The following is a 19495-nucleotide window of genomic DNA, read 5'->3' on the forward strand; positions in this document are numbered from 1 at the left end:
TGTAAAATGGTAGAAAGAGAAAGCCCCCTAGCAAACCCTGAATCCAAAATTGGATTGCAAAGGGTTAAAAGCCTCGGTTGTCTTGTTTGCCCTCACGCAGCCACTGGTCCCAAAAGCACCTAACAGTCTGGTTAGAATGACCTACAGTAGGTGATGGCAATTTGTCAATAGGATAATCTAGCTTCTCGCATTCCAATAACATGCACCTCTCAAACTCTGTTAACTGGGCAAAATCTCTTGGATTGCGTCTTAGAGGCGTCTAGTGGTCAACAAGCTCTACACAAGCGGAAGAAGAGGTCACTACACACAAGTAGCCTCTGAGGGCCTTTTAGGGCTTCAGGTGGCAAGACCGTTCATCTCATTACTTCACAACTCTAAAATTTGCATATCTGCCTAAGATGTAACTGCATGCCAAAGTTTTTATTCTATATTCAGAATCAAACACTCTGAGCCCAGGGAAATGTTTCTTCTAGTGTGACACTCAATGTGTTAAATTTATCCTATTTATTTACACCATAAATCCCACTATCTTTCTATTTTCGGACTTTCAAAATCTATTCTTCGTTTTGGTCCCTGGCGTCATAGATTTAATAAAACCGGTTTCTGAGTTCATATTAGCAAGGCGATTGTTTTTGTTTTTTTTAACTCAAGGAAAAATTTGTATCCCCACTGTGTTCCGTACAGCAAACCTCAGGGAATGATGCCGGCAGAGCATTAACATAATCTTTTACAACCTACAAGAAAATCCATTTTTGCCCACAATACAAAAATGTCTGATTTCTGTTTTTCTGATTAGTTGTTTTTTTTTTTTTAAATCAATACTTATTTGGTTTGTTCACTTTGAAAAATCCATTTTTTGTTAGAAAGGTCCCCTGAGAATAAGCTGATCACAGGTTGCTCTACTGCTGGGATCCCTAGAGATCTGCTGTTATCTGCGAAGCCACCAGCAAGCATTCAATTTCCTTGCTGCACTGCCAAAGGAGAAATTAATAAACTTTCCCACTGGATTTGCTGGGTTCTCCAGAGCAAGAAACACCCTTTGTAGGTATTCTTCATCCTGGCCAATAGATGATTGTGAGCGCAGAACCCCGATCTATTGGCTCAGAAGTCTTTTATAAGTTATTTGGAAATAGTTTTTCTCAACTAGACAACACCTTTCAGATATGAAAGGTTGCAGGTTTTGCATTCTCACATAGTGGATCTCTCAGTTCCAAGAAACCTGGCAGGTTAGTCATTTGTCTTCCGCTATGGACGTGAGACTTTGACTATCTTGACTTACTCCCCTGGGTATGCCAGTATGCACTCCATATATGGGCAGAACAAGTGGTGCCCCTACAGGGCTTACATGAACAACACTAAATATCCTACTTTTACTGAGCACAACTACTTCTAATGCTTTCATTGTGATATTCAGTAATATATTCCTCCAAGGTAGTAATGTGTATCTTAACCCTTTCCAATCCACTTTCTGACCTCTGAAGACATTATGATTTAAGGCTGTACAGCTCCGATGTTGGAAGACATCCGTCGGGGTTCTCTTACTGTATATTGCCAGCCTCTCTGCTGTCGGAGCCTATCCAACGTGTCACCTCATGCAGTACTGCCTTTAGCCAGCAGATAGCGCTGTTGTATAACAGCAGAGAAAGAGTAAGCCCCATAGGAAAACCAGGATACAAATTGGATTGGAAAGGGTTAAGCTGGCTACGATCAGACATTGCCATAATCCAACCAATGCTCCATCATTTTATACACACCGTAGCAAGAAAAGGGCAGCAATAGATAATATACAGTATTTCCCACTGTAGGATATATCATTCACAATTATTATCCCCGTGAATTTTTTTTCAGGTCATCTTGCTGGGTTTTAGATTCAGTAGCCCAGTGTAGGTACATGTATGGAAATTACTTTTAACCCCTTAACACTTCATGACGTACGGTTGCGTTATGGGATTTAGGGTTTGTATGGAGGGAGATCAGGGGTCAATCCTGCTCCATACAATGCTGTTTCTTACAGCCAACACCTGCCCGCAATAGCTCCAATCTGCGCGGCTGATCACAGCTGTTAGCACTTTAAATGCTACCGTCCATTCTGACAGTGGTATTTATATCCCCCGATCGGTGTTTGGGTGACCCAGTTCCTCCCCTTCCCGATAAGATCGCTGGGTGCCATGTGGTGGGAATGAAAGGGCTGCGTCTTTCAGGGGTTAATTGTTGGAGACATTGTATAATATACCTCTAGTAAGCTGGCATTGGTCAAAATTTTTTTCAATGCAGCGGTGCCAGGAAATTTCCGAATGGTGTGGCACTGGTTGTAGTGCGGAGGATCTGGATTCACTCCCAGAAACTCCTTCTTCCACAGTTACTGGTGATCCCAGACAGCTCATTTGTTAAACATATTTTCTAGCGTCTTGTCTCCTTGCCAGTGGCATAACTAGAGTCTGAAGGGCCCCACAGCAAACTTTAGACAGGGCCCCCTTGGTACACCAAAAGATATAATTCCATATCATTCATATCTATCTGTAGGTCAGCTCCATCATCCTCCACTGTCCTGCAAACAACCTCCATCTTCCTACAATGTCCCTCAAACAGCTCCCACCATCCTTCAAAGCTCCCAAACGGCCCCCATTATCCTCCATGTCCTGCAAACAACCTCCAGCATCCTCCTAAGGGCTCATGTCCACGGGGAAAATAGGATTTAGGATCCGCAGCGGATTTCCTGCATGCGGATCCGCACCCCATAGGGATGCATTGACCACCCGCGGGTACATAAATACCCGCGGATCGTCAATAAAAGGCATTTAAAAAAAAATGGAGCATGAAAAAATCTGGACCATGCTCCATTTTCATGCGGGTCTCCCGCGGGGACGGCTCCCGCGGGCTTCTATTGAAGCCTATGGAAGCCGTCCGGATCCGCGGGAGACCTAAAATAGGAATTAAAAGCATTTACTCACCCGCAGCGGGCCGCGAAGCTCTGCTCTTCCTCACGGCCGCATCTCCCTTGCTTCGGCTCGGCGGATGTGCCCGGCGCATGCGCGCGGCACGTCGACGACGTGCCGGCGACGTGCCGCCGGCGTCAGGAATTCATCCGCCGGCCGAAAATGAAGATCCGGCCGTGAGGAACAGCTGACCTTCGCCGCCCGCTACGGATAGGTAAATGCTTTTAAATTTCTATTTTCAGCGCTCATGTCCGCGGGGCAGGAGGGACCCGCTGCAGATTCTACATGTAGAATCTGCAGCGGATCTGATTTTCCCCGTGGACATGAGGCCTAAGGGCGCCCACCCACTGGCGTTTTTTTTTCCCTGCGAAATTCACAGCATTTTTTTTCTGCAGGGGTCTATGGGACTTGTAATGTTAAAATCGCGATTTTAACATTACAAGTCCCATAGACCCCTGCAGAAAAAAAAATGCTGCGAATTTCGCAGGGAAAAAAAAACGCCAGTGGGTGGGCGCCCTAACACTTCCTCCTTTCTAGATTATTGTGGCTTCTGCCTCAAGTCTATGCCAACCTACCAGATAGGCAGCAACAGTAGTTAGAAGATAAGAGGTAATTGGACACCTAGGCAAAAATCAAAACTATTATTTATTTTTTACATATGTTAATACTTTGTGAAGCTTCCTTTGGCCCTAATGACCCTGGATACTCTCCATGGTATACTTTCTATTGTCTGATGCACTTCATCATGTACTTTTCTGGTATTTTCCTCTGTTCATCTTACAAATGTCTCAAAGAAGATGGACACTGTTTATATTTCCTGACCTGATGGTTCCAGTTCATCAAAAAGGTGTTCAGTAGGGTTCAGGTCGGGACTCTGTAGACCAGTCCAATCATGGAGAACCCATATCCTCCAACCAACGTAAAACTGCTGGATTTGTGCCAAGGTGCGTTGCCTTGTTGGAAGTATTGTTGACAATTCTCAGAGTATTGCTACATTATCAACAGAATAGTATTGTCTAGGATGTCAGGGTACACCTCCGTGTTCATGGTTCTTCCCACTATAACCAACAGACCATAACTAAACGTCAGCCGTACTGAAATGTTGTTCCTGAGGCGTCCTCCACACCGAGTTTCGTCCATCTGATTTGAAGATAATGCAGTATGATGCCTCACTCCATAGAATGTTCTTCCATTCCTTAACTATCCAATGATGACGCTTTTTGCACCTGATGCATCTTCTTTGAGAGAACTCACCAGATGTTTGCAGGATGAATGGAGGGAAGAAACAGCTGAAGTGTTATAGACGTTAGTAGAAAGTATGCTACGGAGACTATCCAATGTCATTGGAACCAAAGGAGCCCCACTAAGTATTAACATATGTAATACATACTACTACTGATTCGTGCTCTGGTGTCGAATTATTTTTGGTAAGATAGTATAGCTTGTAACCATTGTTGCTGCCTATCTGTGTACCAGACTTGGACTACTGTTTGGGTGTGCTTGTTTCATTAACAATTTATGGGTCTGTACAGTGATTCATCAATTATAGCTTTGGACCCACACTTTTTAATGACTGAGAATAATAGTCTTTTTAGGACTTTTTGATAATTCCCTTCATTAAAATTGTTAGCCAAACACTTTCTTCTCTGTCTTAAGGTCTTATGCTTGAAGTTCAAAGCTTCATACATTACTTTTCTGATGCATTAGAGCAACTTGCGGTGATCCGGCATTTTTAACAAATGTGATGTTTTTGAACATGGCAGATTATTATAATTTCATCATAAATGCATGCCCCAGGTATTCTTTTATTATATAACTCCCTTTGTACCAGCACCCCCACTATGACTAAAATAGCTATTACTCAATGATATGTGTTTGTAATTAAATAAAAAGCATGATTTAAAAACCAGGGCCACCTAGAATATGGTCATTTGTATGGGTGCCACTTGTGGGTCCTTACAAGAGTTGTTTGACTCACACCATGCTCCAATGCAAGTGGCCTGGTGCTTTTCTATGGACTCTTTGTGAAAACAGCTTGCACAACTGTCGACGCCTGGGGATTGGAAACACTGCTTGGACTACTAGTTCTCGGTTTGTCCTGGACACTACCAGTTTCCATGAACTTCTGAATCGGTTTCCTGACCATTCATGTACTCACTGGCTGTCCTCCTGGGTACTCTTGATTCAAAAAGTCTCAGCCATCTCGTATGACACTATCCATGACTCGAAAATAGTTGCATGTGTTGAACAAATGATTGCACCTATCAATTTCTGATGAAATTCTACACTTAAATCATGTATACCATGACCCCCTCTCCATTGAAGTTTTTTAAGCCAAATCCAAGATTGCTGCTACCAATATGGCTGACCGGCACCACCATAGTGCCAAACGATTTTCCCCTATTCATCTAAATGATCTACAAAATTTCCCACTTGTATCTCATTTCATTCAGAAGGCATGCTGAGTGGCCCTGACTTTGGAATCATCATGTATGCAGGTATAAAATCTGTAACCATATAGATCAAGATCATGTTCAATGATGGCTGGATCACTTTAGTTTGCCCGTACAACTTGTGTTGTATTAGTTTATTCAGTACAGTTGTGTAAGAAGTGAAATGACGTAGGGAAGCTCAGAATGAATGGAAATTGCTGTCATGGAAGACATTAAAGACAATGAAAGAACAGTTTGTCAAACGTAAGTTGGCAAGGTTTGTCCTCTGGAAGTAGGAGCTGGCAGAAGAAATGCATGCAGTTTCTAAAAGGCATTTGGCTGATTAGGTCAAATCTATTTTTACGTCTCCATTGGCATTCAGTAAACAATAAAAGTACTGTAGAAAATACACTAAAGCGCTGATGTGTGTTCAGTTATATTTTTTTGCCAACTATATATTTGTGTCCTAGACAGTTCACTTTTAATTCTTAGTTTGCAATAAAGTTTTTGCCTTGTATGGACCCCATGGTAAAGCATAAAGCAGACCTCGATTCCTAGCAATGCAGTGACATTCAAATAGAAGCCAACTTGTAGGTTTCTCCTGTTATATTATTTTTATGTAATGTATTATTTTATTGAGTTATGTCTGAAATGGGTTGACTCATGAATTAACATAATGTAAATGCACTGGGCTCACTACTGTGTTTTCCCGAAAATAAGACCCTGTCTTATATTAGAAAGAAGCACTAGGTATTATTTTCGGGGAGGTCTTTTTTTTACTTACCTAGCAGTCTTGGTCAGTGTCCTCCCGCTGCTCTCCGGAGCTCCAGCGCATCCTACAGTCCTTAGCCGCCCACAGAAGATCGCCTCCTGGTTATGGGATTAATAAATCCTACCAGCAGGAAGCGATGGCTCTAATTGGTTCTCGAGTGCTTCTCAACCAATCAATGCAGCACTTGATGAACCAATACGATGGCTGTGATTGGTTCGTCCAGTGCTGCATTCATTGGCTGAGCAGCAGTCAAAGAACCAAAGACAGCCATCGTGTTGTGGAGGCAGGATTTATGAATTGGCCAATCAATGCCGTGGCTCAGCCAATTCATAAATCCCGCCTCAACAATGCGACGGCTGTGATTTGTTCATCAAGTGCTGCATTTTTTATGTAATGCAGCTAGGGCTTATTTTTGGAGTAGGGATTATATTTCAAGCCTCCCGAAAATCCCGGAAAATCTGGGTAGGGTTTATTTTTGGGGTAGGTCTTATTTTTGCTGAAACCTGTCCTGGAAGTGTGCTGGGAAAAAGTCCAGATGAGTGCTGAGGATCAAGCCTCCCAACACAGGATTTAGTCCTAATTTTCATTCGTCACATAGACTGAGGCTGTGCACACTTCCAGAATATCCAGGAAGTCCAATGCACACAGCAGGGAAAATCACTGCACATAAACCTTTCCTGGAAGTGTGGCACAAAGGCAGTGTTTGGTGCACAGTGTCTCCAGCTCAAGGAGGAAGACAGGACTGGTGCTAAGGACTGAATCATGTATCAGACTGGTTAGTCCTAATTTGAACATGTCATGCAGACTAAAAAATAAAAGGCCATCTTGGGGTGGTGGAACTCTAAGGGAGTAGTGAAGAGCAGCACTCTCCCTTATTTAGAGCCGCAGCATCCAACCACTCAGCCCGGCGCCAGATGGCTCCACTTAGCCCTGTCCCCTTTGGTCCAAACGGGAAGGGTAGCTGGTAGACAGGAAACCGGCGCTTGCCAGTGCCAGTTTGAAGCACACTGAGCTACCTCATTCAGGATTTTTTGCCTTCCTCTGGATCAACATTGGGGGGTAATAGGCTGAACTGAATGGACATATGTCTTCTTTTAGCCTTAAATACTATGTTACTATGACAAGAACTGTTTGTTTCCCTCCAACAGCCAGAGCCATGGCCAGGGAGGGGAGCTGTCAGAAGAGGCACAGGACACCAAGCTGTGGAGCGCCAGATGCAACATTTTGTTGAGGCCTCTCTGAGACTGCAGAGTGGGTCTCGCCCCAATACTGATGTGGGTGGTGATGCGAATATTGCATCACCACCCAGAGATACAGCCCTTTGATAGGAATAGTGTATGGGGCTAGGCACCCGCCCCATTCCTGAAGCAAGTTCTTTGTGCAAGAGGCACTCTATAGAAGTGAAATCAGACAAGAGAGACTGAGCCAACAGCACAGAGGCCTACGTGGTGGCAGCCTTTGATAGAGGTGTGAATGCACTGTCCCCATGCTAGGGAAGCAGCATATGAGAGGACCCAGAGATCCAGGGCTTCATATGAGAGACAGTGTGGAAGGACAGAGAGACCTCTTTTCCTGTAGGAGACATTGTTTTCCAAGAAGATGACGGCAATGTGGACCAGTGAACGTCAGCAGCTGCTAGAAATGTAAGGCTGGTCCACCAACAGTTAGTTTGCACACACTAGGGACATTATGATCAGACTGGGGGAGTGTCTACCTAAAGGGACTGTAATGTACGACTGTGAGATGGTGTATATTGTTATCTATGTTAGCTAGTGAGTGACAGCGAGACTTGTGACCATGTTTAAGATGACTGTTATAGTACAAGCAAGAAGGGAAGTACTGTGGCAGCAGACAGCGATGCAGTAAAAACTTCTTCCTTTATTTCTCCATACACATACGACGTTTCGATCAACACAGTGATCTTTGTCAAGTATACATACACCCTTAGTTACAGACTATATATAGTAGAACAACAATTAAAATCACAAGAGACAGCTGAACAGTACCTAATCCGCATGTGCTTACGTCCTCCATGGCTCCCGATGCTTCCGGTTTGTCTTCTGTGCAAATGCGCCTGTGCATAATATGTCCGCTATCGCGAGATTACAGAGAGCAGGGGGAATCTTGGGAGACTGATCGCGCATGCGCCTGGAGTCCTACGTTGCCGCTGATATAACCATTAGACTCCATTTAGTGCAAGGGACTTCAAAAGTAAAAATGTGAATGCGCTAGAGGTTCCACTGTTCTGAATGGTCATAGAGGTACCACTGAACCGCGGAGACGCCTGTATACAGTGGCAAACAGCATTTTATATGTATAAAGTACTGTTTGTAAGTAGTCTTGCAAGGGAAACTGGCTCCAGCCCACCAAATACATATACATATACCGCTCAGCAATATATACATTAGACAATAGTAGTAATATTAATCGGCTCCATATATTTATATGTGATTTTAACAACAACCTTTCAACCGAAGAGTGAGATATGGAGAAGATGATAAGTAGTATTAAGATAAATATCATAATGAAAGTCATCTTGGGTAAAAACCCTAATATGTAAATAATCAGCAATCTACCATATCTCACAGCAATAAATCTTTAATCATAATACATATCTCATATAAAGAACTCATGGGTCCAACACTTAGAGTACAGCTTCCTTGATAATCATAACCTGTAGTAATACCTCATGAAGCAGCCCATACATAGAATGAAATAATATTTATTTATTATGCACATTTGGCACACATTAATGCACAAGAAGAAAGAATATTTTTGGAGGGGAGACAATGTATACTGGAAGCCAAGCAACAAATAATCGAGCAAGCAGGAGTCCGGAGCACATGCATCAAACAGATATCTGTAACATACAATAAAAAGGTAATTAAAATCAAATACCATAGATCAGATCATGTACACATAATTTGCAGATGGAAAACAAGCGCACTGGTCAACCAGATAATTATCAACAAACTAATTTATATACAAGACATAATAGGGTACTCTATATTGAGACCCTTGGGAGAAAGGGTATCAAGTTCGTGTATCCAACGGATCTCTTTGCGTTTGAGGATACCCTCCCGGTCCCCACCTCGAGGTAGTGGGGCAACTGAGTCAATGACCCTAAACCTAAGTTGACTGATTGTATGATGAAATTCAGCAAAATGTTTTGGGATTGGTAAATCTGTCTTTCTTGTTCGTATGGTGCTTTTATGGTTGGTGATGCGGCTGCGTACCTCCATAGTTGTTTCCCCCACATATGCAAGGCTACAAGGGCAAGTAATCAAATAAATGGCAAAAGATGTTAAACAAGTGTATCTGTTTCTTAACATATACTTCTTACCAGTAGTGGGATGTCTGAAAGAATCTCCTTTGTGCATATTGTTACAGCAAGAACAGGAGAGGCATGGAAAATTGCCTCTCCTGACTTGCCCAAAAGTTCGCTGAGTTAATCCTCCATGTGGAGAAATAAGGGTTCTCACAAGTCTATCCCTAAGATTTTTTCCTCTCTTGTACGCTAACATCGGTGGCTGCGAGAATTCTGGAATATTACTGCAGCAATTACCAACGATAGGCCAATATTTCATTATGATGTTTTTAATTTTTCCACTTAGGGGGCCATAAGTGGAGATAAAGGGAATTCTGGATGTACTTGGTTTACGAATCCTATCATTCAATAGTTCACCCTTATCCATTTGTCTGATCCTTTCCTTTGTTGACTGTAATATAGAGGGGGGATACCCTCTTTTTGTGTAAATTTGTTACACATATCGTCAATCCGTAAATCTACTGTCCTTTCGTCAGTGATCCGCCGTACTTGCAGTAGTTGTGACCATGGAAGGGAGTTTACCATAGAGCGAGGATGGTTGCTATTATAGTACAATAACGAGTTCCTGTCAGTCTCTTTGACATATAAATCCGTCCGCAATACAGTACCCTCATGGATTACTCTGACATCCAGAAAATGAATGTCCGTATGAGAATAGGACATGGTAAAGTGCAATTCAGGGAAGATGTTGTTAAGGAAATGGTTAAATGCAGTCAATACATCCTCTGTACCGCCCCACAGGACAAAAACGTCGTCTATGAAGCGGTACCTTCATATAATATGGCTCCAGTGTTCGGAACAATAAATAAACTGTTCCTCACCCGCACGCATGTATATGTTTGCGTACGTGGGCGCTACTTTTGAGCCCATTGCGGTGCCCTGTCGCTGCCGGTAGTACACCCCGGAGAACAAGAAATAATTATTCTCCAGGATGTACCTCAGCAGCGACAGGGCAAACCGCCGACGGTTGACAGGATAAGAGGAGGAGTCCAGAAAATGTTCGACTGCCGCCAGACCTCGCGTATGGGAGATGGACGTATATAGACTGACCACGTCAAACGTGACCAATATCGTGGAATCATTTACCATCTTATTACTGAGTTTCTTCAGGAAGTCGCTTGTATCTTTTAAGTATGATTGAGCATTTTCGGCGAAACATCTGAGTATCTTATCAAGGAATTGTGCACTGTGAGAAAAGAGTAGCGTGTAAAATGCCGGGACGATAGGGTGTTGTACATCCAAAAATTTGTACAGTGCATTATCTATTGTACCTTCCAAAAGTGCATCATGCAGTAGGATCCTTAATTGGACCTGAAACTTTGGGGTGGGGTCTCCCCTCAAAGGTTCATAGATTTGACTGTTGTAGTACAATTAGTGAACCATGTGATCTGTAATGATGCATGATGCAAAGGTGATTGTATCGGGGAACAGGGCACTTTGGGATTGTAGTGCTATGCGAGTGCAAGAATTGATGTGGATCAGTAATGCTATGATGCTGTTGATTCCGCAGTGACGCGGAGCTCCAAGATCTGGTGCCAAACCTCGTGAGGTTTTCATGCTGCAGGCCTTCAATAATATGGAGTACAATGATGATTATTGAGCAATACAAGGATGGTGGATAGTCGTATGGTGTTCAAAGTGCCTAGTTGCCTCGAGGGAAGTAAAGGTAGATGTACCCTGTGCTGAAAGCGCAAGCCGCAGAGTTTTAGGAGAGTAATAAAGGCCCATTTACATGCAAAAATAATATTTCAAACGACTGAAAGATTTTGTGATTTGTTTGCATAAAGTGTTAATGTCCATTATCACTTTATCATCTTCATTTTCATGTAAAAGGGCCTCCAGGAGCTGTTTGCAGAGCTATACTACCACCCGCGACAAAACTGTTGAATGGATAGGCTGGTCTTTATTGCTTCTATGGGTAGGATTCATAGATGGGGGGGGGGGGGTGTACACAGTTTGCAGACCTTCCTACAAAAAAGTTGCTTAGTAGTTACCTGTATCTCCAATTTCCATGCCTGTGTTTCCTACATTTAACAAGGTATAACATATTCCCAGTTATCAACGACTGCTGGTGCTCTGTATCTTTTTCTGAACCAGTGATTGAACTATTCCAAACTACAAAGCACCCAATTTGTCTCCGAAGAATAGAACACATCACCAATTTCTGTGCATCATGGGAAAAAAAAAGCTGTGTACCTCCAAAATAAATCATCCTGCAGCATTCTCCTTTGGCAACCAAAGTCTGAAATCGGCTTTTATTTTCACCATTTATGGCCGCGAACTTGTTTTCTTCTACAGGAAAGAAATTGGAAGAACAGTATGAATACATTACTCTCTCATTGTGTGCGCTGAACATTATGCTTTTATCATTCTCCAGGCTTATGGATTTTGGAAACGAAAACCTTAGATGCAGATACTCATAAAAATAATTTTTCCAAAATGTACATGGCTACTGTTTTTATAACCCCGTCATGTTAGGGGTTCCCCAAACTGAACATTTTTGTATGTGTAAAACTATAATTTAGCATAATGTAAAGTGAAGTTTCATTTTTGGGTAATTCTTGCCCCATTCATTAGGACATAAAAAAACATGCAGTCATCATGTTGTTAGATGTAATACAGTGGATAGAAAAGGCTACACACCCCTGTTGAAATGCCAGGTTTTTGATATGTTAAAAAATGCGACAAAGCTGAATCATGTCAGATTTATAGACTAAACTGGAGCAACCAATGCCAGTCAACTGCTGCAAAAGCTAATAAACTCTTGGAGTGCATTAAAAGAGGTATAGGGGCGAGGGACGAGAACATTATCCTCCCACTATATAAGGCACTTGTCAGGCCTCACATGGAATACTGCGCACAGTTCTGGTCACCGGTGCTCAGGAAAGATGTTACAGTACTGGAGGGGGTTCAAAGAAGGGCAACTAAACTGATACATGGAATGAAGGGACTGGAATACCCAGAGAGGCTATCCAAATTGGGATTATTTACTCTAGAAAAAAGATGGCTAAGGGGTGATCAAATAACTATGTATAAATACATGAGGGGACAATATAAGGATCTCTCCCATGATCTGTTTATACCCAGGACTGCGACGGTAACGAGAGGGCATCCGCTACGTCTAGACGAAAGCAGGTTTCATCACCAACATAGAAAGGGGTTCTTTACTGTAAGAGCAGTGAGACTGTGGAACTCTCTGCCTGAGGACGTAGTGATGGCAAAATCCATAGAGGGGTTAAAAAGGGGACTTGATGTCTTTTTGTAGCGGAAGGATATTACAGGATACAAATCTTAGGTTAATTGATAATCCGGGTATACAGGCAGGTAGGAACTATTAGGGGTTGATCCAGGGAACAGTCTGATTGCCATTAGGGAGTCGGGAAGGAATTTTTCCCCAAAAGGGCTAATTGGCTTCTGCTCTCGGGGTTTTTTGCCTTCCTCTGGATCAACAAAAAAGGAGGATAAACAGGCTGGAGTAGATGGACATTGTCTTCATTTGGCCTTACAAACTATGTTTCTATGTTACTGTTTCCACCCTCAATGTGACCCGTTATCTGTATAATTCCATTGAAAAATAAACTGAAATCTTTTAGGGTGGAAAAATAAAAATAAGAAAACTAAAATAACATGGTTGCACAAGTGAGAACACCCTCTTATATCTGAGGATGTGCTTGCATTCAGAATTATGCAATCACATTTAAGCTCATGTGAAATAGTAGTCGGTACACCGCTGCCATTATTTACAGGGATTCTGGTTTGCCCCATATAAAGTTTAGCTCTTTTAGTAGTTTTTCCTGCCATTTTCTTAGTGGTCTTTTTCAGCAAAAGCCGTAAAGCACTTACAGGACATCAAAGGGATCTGATTGTTGAAAGGTATCAGTCAGGAGAAGGGTACCCAAAAATTTTCAAGGCATTACATATACCATGGGACAAAGTGAAGACGGTCATCAAGAAATAGGTTAAATGTGACACAACAGTGACATTACCAAGAACTAGATGTCCCTCAAAAATTAATGAATAGATCAGAAGGGAGACTGCGAAAAGGCCTACAGCAACATTAACCCCTTGAGTGGCAGGTTTCCTATCACCCTGTCGTGCCCACCAGGGCAGGTTTTTTAAAATGGTCTAATCATTGAATTTCAACTAGTTTTGCAGTTGCGTCTCAAGAGCCATAACTTTTTCATTTTTCCATTGACATGGCCATATAAGGGCTTGTTTTTTGCGGGACAAGTTGTGATTTTTTAAACAGGGGGGAGGAAAAAAAGAAATGGGGAAAAAAGAAAAAAGGGGCCATGTCATTAAGGGGTTAAATAATGTATTAACTTCCTTCTCTGGGTCATTACGACGCACATGGATACCACATGTGTGATTGTATTTTTGATTTTTTACAAAGTAAAGGGAGACAAGTGTTTTTTTTATTTTTTTAATAATTTTTTTACTTTTTTTTTTTTTAATTTTTTAAAATTTTTTTATTTTTTTTTGTCCCTTTAGGGGACTTCCACAGGGACCCATCAGGACCCCTGATCACATTCCAGGGGTCCGATGGTGACAGCCCTTTACATGCTGCAGTGACAGCCCTTTTACATGCTGCAGTCACATATTCTGCAGCATGTAAAGGGTTAACACAGCAGAGATCGGAGGTTTTCTCTGATCTCTGCTGTAAGAGCTAGTACCTAGCTGTCCTCTGACAGCTAACAACCAGCTCTCCCTGCCACAGAGACCATCGGCTTGCTTCTGACAAGCCGATGGTCTCTATGGCAACCTGTAAACAAAGCAGGAGGTTGCCGACATGTCGGCAATATCTTCTGCTGTTTTTTCAAAGCCCTTGCACTGCTCTGTGTGGGTCTGTGCAGGCAGAGCACACTGTCACAGCTTGTGGCATTGTGCTCTGCAGCTCCCATAGTGATACATAGCCCGGAAATCTTCCGGGCTATGTTGCTATGAGCAGTGGAGCTCGTCCCGGAACTTTTCCGGGCGTGCCACTCAAGGGGTTAAAGGAGCTGCAGGAATTTCTGGCAAGTACTGGTTGTGTGGTGCATGTGACAACCATCTCCTGTATTCTTCAAATGTCTTGGCTGTGGGGCAAGGTGGCAGGATGGAAGCCTTTTCTAATAAATAAAATCATCCAAGCTCGGCTATGGTTTGTCAAAACTTACGTCAAGTCTACCAAAAGTATGTGGGAGAACATGTTATGCTGTGATGAGATGAAGGTTAAACCTTTTGGCCATAATTCCAAAAGGTATGTTTGGTGCAAAGTCAACATTGTGCATCACCAAGAGAACACCATACCCACAGTGAAGCATGGGGGAGATGGCTTTATACTTTGGGGCTGTTTTTCTACTGCTGGAACTGAAGCTTTAGTCACGGTGGTGGGAATTATAAATAGTTCCGAAGATCAGTCTATTTTGGCAAAAAACCTTCAGGCCGCTGTTAAAAAATTGAAGATGAAAAGGTATTTCACCTTTCAGCACGACAACGACCCAAAGCATACCTCCAAATCAATAAAATAATGGCTTTGCCAGAAGATGATCAAGGTTTTGGAATGGCCCAGCCAGAGCCCAGGCCTGAATCCCATTGAAAATCTGTGGGTTGACCTGAAGATGGCGCTACACATGAGATGTCCTCACAATCTGATACATTTCCAGCACTTTTGCAAGGAAGAGTGGGCAAAGATTGCCAAGTCAATATGTGCCATGCTGATAGATCCAAAAAGACAGAATGCTGTCATAAAGTCAAAGGGTACAACAAAGCATTAGTTTTAGGGTCATGTTTGTACAGCCCCATTAGTTTAAGTGATTTTTTTCCACCCTAAAAGGTTTCAGTTTTCAATAAATTTGTAGAGATAATTGGTCACATTTAGGACTTATTCACATGGGCATATATATCAGGCGGGTTTTCACGTCCCTGCTTATATACGCTGCCCCTCTGATGCATTGATTTACAATACATCAGTGCACAGGGACGTATCTCGACAGCATAAAAGAGCCCAGACCGGCGATCCTGTGTCAACGGCGGCAGCTGCATTGACTCCTACGTGACTGCTAAACCCCGCCCCTTCTCTTCCCCTCTCCACCGCTTGCCACTGTTTTTCAATGGAAGAGGCAGAATGGGGGCAGAGCTAAGCCCTGCTCCGCCCCGCCCCTCCTATTGCAAACAGTGGCAAGGGTCAGGAGCTCAGCACACTAGCTCCCACCCCATCCAGCCTCCTCCCTTTGCAGAGACGGCAAGGGGGAGGGAAGGGCTGTCTCCTACCGCTTGACGGCGTATACGCCGCCCCGTGCAGGTGGAAATATGTCCATAAGGTGGAAATAAATATGAAATGATTCATCCTGGCATTTTATATGGATGTGTAGACTTTTTATATCCATTGTAGCTGTTTTGCTGCAGGAAGCATGCAGCTGTGAACATTGTACAGTTGCCTGCAGTTCCAGTCCCGGCCACAGTGCAGTGTACTGAGCTGTCTGCTTCCTGCAGCAAAACAGCTAGAAGTGGGATAACCCCTTGAAATGAGCCGAGTCAAAACTACAGAGATGTAAAACAATTTTGTTAGTTTGTGTAAAGTCATGTGTCATGTGATATTCTCAGCCATGAATTCTGCTGAAAATTTGCTTGCGTTCTGCACAAATTTTGATGCAGATCCAGCAGTGTATCTCACCTCATAGATCTCAATGGGTAAAATCGCCTCTGAAATTCTATCACAAACCTACAATGTAAATGATATGCTGCAGATGAGAAATCACAGTTTTTGAATAGAAAATTTTAATTCTCTTTCGATAAGTGAAAACTATTTAAAATGAGAAATAGAAACGAAAATGAAAAAGAGAAATATTCAGCGTTGTCTATCGGTCTCCGATCATCAGCAGGGCACTATTCATTATACCTTTAGCGTTTGCTGTAAAAGTATTGCCATTAGAGTAACTTTCTAACCGAGAACTTGACAACTTTTGAAAACCCTGCTCAGTTCTTTCTAAATTTTAATGAGTGATTTTCTAAAGTTTGGGAAAAAAGTTGTGAACTCATTAATACAAACCTTGCTTTGCAGCAAACATAGGGTTAACCACTTAGTGCTGCTGCAATCTGCTGAAAATGAACACATTAAAGGGGGTTTCCAGCTCTAAACGATTGATGGCCTATCTTCAAGATAGCAGAAAATAGCAAATTCGGAACAGCACCAGATGTCCTTTTAATCTCCAGGAGTCGGAGTGCGTCAGATAGTCAGAGCGGGTCAGTCCATCCAATTTATTGATCCCATATCATAAGTCTAAATATTGCACTGTGTATGGCCGCTTGCAGACGGCCGAATCAGATCTGCTGCGAGAATTCTCGCAGCAGCACCAGACCCACGCCCCTGCAGGGACCTGTGCAGCGCTTGCCTCTCCCGCGGATCCGGCTCTTTGATGTGCCGACTGCCGGCCAGCCAGCGCATGCACAGAGCGGAGCTGGCGGCCGGGGAGTGACATTTCTGTGTGGGCCTCTGCGAGACCCGCACAGAAATAGAGCATGCCGTGATTTGTTTTCCGCGTGTGATTTCACGCAGACAAATCACAGCAGTCTGCCTAGGATCGTGTTATCTAACGCAATCCTATGGCAGCTTCCACGGGCTGAAATTCTGCAGGAAATTCCGCCGCAGAATTTCCGCCCGTGTGCAGGGGGGCCTTAGACACAGGATCAAGATATTGTAGCTTGGCATTGTGATGTGAAATGGATTTTTTACTATCCTCAGGATAGGTCATCAATAGCTGATCCACCATCCAGGACCCTTGCTGCTCAGGTATACACCGGGCTGCTATGTGGATGCGAGAGGTGTACCCCAGCTGATTGGCTATTGATGACCTAACCCAAGGATAGGCCATCAATCGTTTAGAGCAGTGTTTCCCAAACTTCAATCCTCATCACTCCACCCCTTCCCAACAGGTTAGGTTTGCAGGATTTCCATAGTACTGCACAGATGATGTAATTATTATCAGATATTGCCAAGGTGCCCATTCTATTGGATATCCTCAAACCACAACCTGTTGGGGCATCATGGCGACTGGAGTTTGGGAAACACTGATTTAGAGCTGGACATACCCTTTAACTCCTTCCCAAAAAAATGATAAATGTACAATAATAGTGAATACTATCAAAATATACTGTATATCAGCTGGGCATAGTAGTAGAACTGCAAAAAGTGAACGTGCAATAAATGCATTTCAACGACAAAACACAATTGCATAAATGCTAAAAATGCTTAAAGAACTCTTTACCCCTTTAGTTTACTTGCATACGGACTGTAAGAAAAGTTGCACCCGAGATTCTTGAATGCAACTCTGATTGGATAGGACACAGACATCCTGTATGGGACCCCATATATGTGCTATTTCGTCCTAAAATCAGAGAAGACTCGGACATGCTACTGTTTTTCTTTTTTGTTCTCTGACTTTACGTCTGAGTAAAAACAAGCCAGTGTGCATATGCCCATTCAAATGAAAAGTTCTTATTTCTGTCCAAATTCAGACCGATTTTTTGGTTTGAAAATTGGACAGAGTCACAAATTAGAAAAAACATTCTGACGGTGAGGGTGATTAATGAGTGGAACAGGTTAATGTCAATGGAAGTGTTCAAACAGAGGCGGGACAAATATCTGTCTGGGATGATTTTCTGAACCCTGCACTGAGCAGGGGGTTGGACCTGATAACCCTGGAAGTCTCTTCCAACTCTACCATTCTAGGATTCTATGATAAGGGTTAAATTCCACAGCTGATCTGCAATTTAAACTGTGGCCAAACTGCAGATTTGTCCACCACAGATTTCCAGTGGAATTGCTTCGAGCATTCTCTTGTGGAATGCACAAAGCAATGTTGTCACCTGTGATGAGAAAGACAGAATTATCTGTGGCAAAGTATTTTTCTAGTCACTGATACAGCATACAAGATATGAAAGTTATTATACTTAAAGTCAATTTTAAGTCCCAACATCACAGAAGAATTTGGGAATATAAGTTTATAACCAGCCTTCATACTATTAGAAATGGTATGAATCTTGGAGGGGAGTTTTTACATCAGTGGAGATTATGAGATATGAGAAACCCAGAGCAGAGGTAACATGCTGGCCTGGTGGTGCCCACTAACACCAATTTAGAGACTATTAACTTTCACATTCCTTGTCACTGAACTATTTATTTACTGTTATGCTCATCCCTCCCTGGTATTTATCTAAGTGCTATTAATTACAACATGTCTGTGCCCTCTTACCCTGTCCCCGGTATTTATCTAATTGCAAATTAAGTTCACCATGTCTGTGCCCTCCCATGTGATTATGTGTACATGTTTTAATATAAATACATCTTTAAATTTGTTCCATTATGCCTGAGGAGGAACCATGTGTAGGTTTGAAAGCTTGCTATAACATCATGTATTTTTGTTAGCCATTAAGAGGTATCATATCTACAAGATTTACTTGGTTTCTCTTACTGAGGACAATCATACGATACCTTATTTGTGTCTTCAGTATTGGTGTCCGTATTTCGTTCTCCAAGCCGTGTACTGTTTCAGTGTCTTTCATATGTATTATCTATATTGCCATCTGTAATTTTTCCTGTATTGAACATACAAACACAGATCCTTAACAGGAAAGTCACGAGGATGTAAAATAAAATATATATCACAGATTAAGGGCGGCTTCACACAAGCGTTTGTGTAAGTATGTTCACTGCAGCAAGTTTGCACATCAATAAGGTTTGAAGAGGTACATCATTTGTGTATTGCCCATGTGTCTGCACATGATACTGTACCTTTTGCACATACAAGGCCAGTTTACATGCACATGACACGCTTTCCATGGATTTAGTGGCTAGTTAAGCCTAATGTGCTCCAGATGTGTTCTTTTCCCTGCACAAATACACAGTATCACACCCTTCCCCTTGCGTATTTGTGCACTTACCATAGACTTCTACAGGAAGTTTTCTGCGCAAAATTCAGAAAAATAGAGCAGGCCTTACTTTTTCCAATGCAGACAAAAAATACACTTATGAGAAAGAAGCCTTTTA

The 19495-nt window shown here is 42.5% G+C and overlaps 1 protein-coding gene and 1 long non-coding RNA gene across 2 annotated transcripts in view; one reads left to right on the forward strand and one right to left on the reverse strand.

Moving 5' to 3' along the window:
* PDE11A (phosphodiesterase 11A) overlaps positions 1-19495 on the forward strand; it is a 472505-nt gene that overhangs the window by 217684 nt on the left and 235326 nt on the right. The window lies entirely within an intron of this gene.
* On the reverse strand, positions 8872-17663 carry LOC136577498 (uncharacterized). Its single transcript, XR_010786499.1, has 3 exons — positions 16124-17663; positions 11665-11760; positions 8872-9000 (listed from the first exon to the last, which is right to left on the reverse strand). It is a non-coding gene; the product is annotated as an uncharacterized lncRNA (long non-coding RNA).

Source organism: Eleutherodactylus coqui, chromosome 8 (assembly GCF_035609145.1).
Source record: "Eleutherodactylus coqui strain aEleCoq1 chromosome 8, aEleCoq1.hap1, whole genome shotgun sequence".
NCBI classification, from domain to species: domain Eukaryota; kingdom Metazoa; phylum Chordata; class Amphibia; order Anura; family Eleutherodactylidae; genus Eleutherodactylus; species Eleutherodactylus coqui.